This window comes from Capricornis sumatraensis, chromosome 3 (genome assembly GCF_032405125.1).
Source record: "Capricornis sumatraensis isolate serow.1 chromosome 3, serow.2, whole genome shotgun sequence".
In the NCBI taxonomy this organism is placed as follows: domain Eukaryota; kingdom Metazoa; phylum Chordata; class Mammalia; order Artiodactyla; family Bovidae; genus Capricornis; species Capricornis sumatraensis.
In genome coordinates this window covers 123,726,458-123,732,026 of record NC_091071.1, presented here as the reverse complement: position 1 = coordinate 123,732,026, position 5,569 = coordinate 123,726,458, and positions in this window count along the sequence as shown.

The following is a 5,569-nucleotide window of genomic DNA, read 5'->3' as shown; positions in this document are numbered from 1 at the left end:
TGTTCAAAAGCATCATTCTTCGGCGCTCAGCCTTCTTCACGGTCCAACTCTCACATCCATACATGACCACAGGAAAAACCATAGCCTTGACTAGATGCACCTCAGTCGGCAAAGTAATGTCTCTGCTTTTGAATATGCTATCTAGGTTGGGCATAACTTTCCTTCCAAGGAGTAAGTGTCTTTTAATTTCATGGCTGCAGTCACCATCTGCAGTGATTTTGAAGGCCCCAAAAATAAAGTCTGGCACTGTTTCCACTGTTTCCCCAACTATTTCCCATGAAGTGATGGGACCGGATGCCGTGATCTTCGTTTTCTCAATGTTGAGCTTTAAGTCAACTTTTTCACTCTCCTCTTTCACTTTCATCAAGAGGCTTTTTAGTTCCTCTTCACTTTCTGCCATAAGGGTGGTGTCATCTGCATATCTGAGGTTATTGATATTTCTCCCAGCAATCTTGATTCCAGCTTGTGTTTCTTCCAGTCCAGCATTTCTCATGATGTACTCTGCATATAAATTAAATAAGCAGGGTGACAATATACAGTCTTGACACACTCCTTTTCCTATTTGGAACCAGTCTGTTGTTCCATGTCCAGTTCTAACTGTTAGTGCTTACCATTTGTGGGCTTGTGGCTCAGACAGGAAAGAATCTGCCTGCAATGCTGGAGACCCAGGTTCAATCCCTGGGTCAGAAAGATACCCCAGAGAAGGGAATGGCTACCCACTCTAGTATTCTTGCCTGGAGAATGGAATGGTCAGAGGAGCCTGACAGACTACAGTCCATGGGGTCACAAAGGGTCAGACATGACTGAGCAACTAACACACATACACACACACACACACACTCACATTCACATTTACCATTTGTAAGAGTGTCTCCCTCTCCATACTAGGAAAGAGAAGGATAACTCTAGATCACAAGAAACTCTTATCAATGGAGAAGGCACTGACAAATCTGTATAATAAACTGTACCCTTGTTTACCTGCTTTTTACCTTCCATTACTGACTTCCCCCATTCCCTAACATCTTTCTTTGGTCTTTAGCTGAAGATAGTATTTAAGTTGGTGGCTGGGGCCATCTGAGGGAGTTACTCAGTTGTCTTGGGTGTTTCCCATGAATACATGAGGCATACATATTAATAAATTTGTTTTTCTGTTGTTCATCTGTGTTTTTACTACAGGAGGTTTCAGCCAAGAACTCAAAAGGGTAAAGAAAAAGTCATTCCCCTTCCTCCCTACAGAATCAATACTTCAACCAAAATGGAATGGGGACCTCAAATAAAATTCAGTAGTGATACTGAGTGGGATGCCATGAGACTCCTGGTATAAAAGTTTTACTGTGTCACCCATTTCTTGATTATAGGAAATAGGCTTCATCCAGCCTCCATAATATTCCCTGAGTTCCAAAGAGAAGGTTCAATCAAGCAGTTGTTAATCAGGGAAGGGAAGGAATGTAGAGACAAAGGAAGAGCAGCCAAGGAACAGTTGTGCAGCCATAGGGCAGTATCCTAGTTCCTCCTCAAGGTACCCACGACAATATCTTTGAAGTGTTTTGCAGATACAGAAACCCCCACTGTAAGTTTGAATGACTTTATTAAATTCATCTGCAAATCTATGAGGGGCTTTGGTTACTTTGGGAAGAATCTTTGACTATGGCTCACAGTTCAGCTTTAGTCTAGGCAATGTAAGAAATTAAAGCTTTAATCTCTGGACCCTCAGAAGGCTTAATTCTAACAGAGAAAGTCCTGATAAGTTCAGAGGAAAAGGGAGCAGGGAGTTTCAATGAAAAGGGAAAGTTTGGCAAGATAATTAGTATAGAGGAACTGAGGGTATAGAGTAAGCATAGGTGGCATAGAAAGGATGATGATGGTGCCAGAGGTGGAATCTGACCAGCAGGAGCTAAGGAATGAGATGAGATGAGGCCAAAGATGGAGCCTGAGACAGCAAAGTCAAAGAGAAAGAGTCTAAGGCTTCAGGACTCATTTTATCTTTTTTTTTTTTTTTAACTGTTTGTTTGCCTCCCTTGATCTCAACATTTTATTTTACAGAGAGGCAATTTTAGACCCTAATAACACTGGAAAGCCTCAAAATAACAATTGAAATAGGCATTCCATTCTGTTCTAGAAATTTGTGAGCCAATACAGTTTTAAGAAAACTAAATTTGGAGATTTCAAAATTTCCCCATAATGACTGCTGATATTCTAAATTGCCTTTGGTCAGGTCAGGCTATTTAATTAGAAATGTGTATGTGAAAGGACCATAGTTTTTAAAGATAAAATCAGTCAGAGTCCCTATGGGGGTTAGGGAGAGGACTCAAAATATTTAGATAACTGAAATCCCATTTCTCAAAGGTTTTTTTTCCCCTAGAGTAAAAGTATAATTTTTCAAACAGCTCAATACAAACAGCTTGAACCTCAAACAGCCTGTAAGCTAATATCAGCTAGTTCTAAGGAAATAGTTTGGTCCCAGAGGAGCCGGAGAAGGTGATGGCATCCTACTCCAGTACTCTTGCCTGGAGAGTCCCATGGATGGAGGAGCCTGGTGGGCTGCAGTCCATGGGGTCACGAAGAGTCAGACACGACTGAGCGACTTCTCTTTCACTTTTCACTTCCATGCATTGGAGCAGGAAATGGCAACCCACTCCAGTGTTCTTGCCTGGAGAATCCCAGGGATGGGGGAGCCTGGTGGGCTGCCGTCTATGGGGTTACACAGAGTCGGACATGACTGAAGTGACTTAGCAGCAGCAGAGGAGCCAGCCCAAAGGCTTTCCATCCAGTTTCCATAAAACAGCCCCTATGCCACAGGAATGGACCAATGGCTGAAAAACCAGGAAAGTTTCAATGAAGCAGCACTTCTTACCAAAGGAATGGGCTGAAGGCATCTCAGTCAGCTTCAGCTGAAACAGTGTGATCTCAAAATCAATCAACATGCCAAATGAGTACTCACATAAAGAACAACACCTTATCCAGAAAGAACAAAATCTTAAAATAGATCCTCAGTGAGCCTGAAGAGTTTCAAATACAAAGAAGGCATGAACTGGGATACAGGAGAAGGATGTACCTTCAAAATTCATGGTCAGGCAGAAAACCAGTGAGCGTCAACGGGCTAAGTTATAGATATGTATCCCTGTTTGCTCACCAGTGCTGGAGCCACTGGGGGTTTACTCTGGTGCCCACACAGACTGTCACAATGTTGATAAGAAAAAAATAGACTATCAGATATTTCTCCAGCAAAGATGGGTTTATTTGAGATGAACAGAGAATTGCAATTCTGGGTCTGCAAATATGGTGAGCCACATGTAAATCCCCACATGGTAAGGGGAAGAGAATAATCTTATAGAGAGGGGAAAAAAAGTTGGGAGGGCTGTAGCAAACAAGGAATCCATGGTTTTTCATTGACTGAGTCCTAGCCAAGGAAGGAGGGAGAGTCTTTCTTCTTCCTGTTGGACTCTGCTCCTGTCACAGGAGCTCCCTCTTCTAGTCTCTCGACACTACTTAAAAGAGGTTTCTGTTTGCTTAAGTTTTTGGAGGCATAAAAAAACTTAAAATGCAGGGTTGTGAGGATATTTATGTATAAATACCCCCAACATGACCCTGGCTTATAGTAGGTACTCAATTAATGCTAATTCGTTATTTCCCCTACAGCCTTCAAACTCAAATGATACTGGATGAAGAAGGAAGACAATTTGTTTTCATTCCTCCTTAGGATGGATTGAGTCCAGGATTTTCACAGTTTGCCTCAGTTTGGCTTCACACTTCTGTGTTCAGAGGGGATGCTTTATTTACCTGGATGTAGAATTGAATAAGTGTGAATTTCAAGGTAACAGCTTTGTAGCACTGACATTAGCATTTCAAAAAAAAAATGCCATCAAATGACTGATGGGAAGTGTTTTCACACGCTGCCTAATCTATTTTCACACATCTATGCTCCAGGCTGGATGCTTTTTATCACCTGTAGAAGGAACTGAATAGCTGTGAGTTCCAAAGCCAAGAAGCTTACACCATATTTTAGCATTTCAAAGAGAAATCAAAGGAGCCTTTAGAAAGCACTTTCATATTTCTCAATGTTATACCTGAGTTTTTCATGCTTCTAGGAAGTAAGTTTTTATTTAAGTCAAAAAGAACTGAACTGAGAAATATTGACAGACCTCTGTTTCACAAATGAGAAGGCCCTTAGAGTCCATCTGGGCCCTTTCTGCCACAGGCTGATGTAGTGGTCATTCAGCCTTTTGTACATCTTTTGGGTGATGGAAAATTCATTCCTCAGGAGGCAGGGTCCCAATGTTGGACCATTCTGACTATGAAGATTTTCTTTCTTGTTAGCAAACATTTGCTTCCCTAAACGTGTGCCCACCTATCCTGCTGCTGTTGCTAAGTCGCATCAGTCGTGTCCGACTCTGCGACCCCATAGACAGCACCCAACAGGCTCCTCTGTCCCTGGGATTCTCTAGGCAAGAATACTGGAGTGGGTTGCCATTTCCTTTACAGTAATATAGAATGAGTTAGGCTCCCTGTTATGGAGCAACCCTTCAGATATCTCAGGACAGCTGTCACAGATTCCCTTCACCCTCATTTCTACCTATTCAGCATCTTCATTGCTTTCCTCTGTCCCTCATATGCCTTGATTAGGTTCCCTTCCAGATAACCTGGCCACTATTCTTCTCATGAAGTTTTGCATGTCACAGCTCCTCACAATGGAGGAAATGGCAACCCACTCCAGTATTCTTGCCTGGAGAATCCCAGGAATGGGGGAGCCTGGTGGGATGTGGTCTATGGGGTCGCACAGAGTTGGACTTAGCAGCAGCAGCTCCTCGCAATAGGAGACATCTACAACAGACTCCACAGAGCCAGTCACAACCTCCTCTACAGATCTGATCACTAAAATTATTCACTTGACCTCCACCAGTTGTTCTCAATACAGAAGGTGTGCCTCTGATTTTTAGAACCTGAATTTTTAGAACCTTTTTCTCATTACTATTGAAGCTGAATTCAGTCTCTGTATTCCAATGCTGAATTAAATCTTGGAGACAGAATTTGGGATCAAGTAGAAAAGGATAGCTTTATTGTGTTGCCTGGCAAAGGGAGCCACAGCAGGGTAATGCCTTCAAAACAGTGTGTCACAACCTGGAGAAGGTAGTAAGGAATGTTACAGTAATGGTTCAAAGAGGGCATGATCAGCTTGTGGACATTCTTCCGACTGGCTGGTAGTGAGGTAAGTGAGAGTCAGCATTATTAACCTTCTGGTCCCAACCAGTCTGGGGTCTACTGCTTGTGAGCATTGTACTGTTAAGCATTGTACTGCTTGTGAGCATTGTACTGTATCTGTTTCTCTGACTTATATCAACTAGCTTATATGCTTGTTGTGGAAAGTCAGGTTCAGCATTGGATGAAAACTGCTGATTGGGAAAATCCTGAAAGGGCTTTAGAATTAAAACCAGGAGAAGCACCTGCTATCTTATATGCTCAGGCTTGGACAATTTCTGGGTCACTTTGTTGAGAAATTCCTAGGGCTTTCCCTAAGCCTCTTAATTCAAACAAAATTCAGCCTTGCACACAAAAATTGATGATTCTGTTC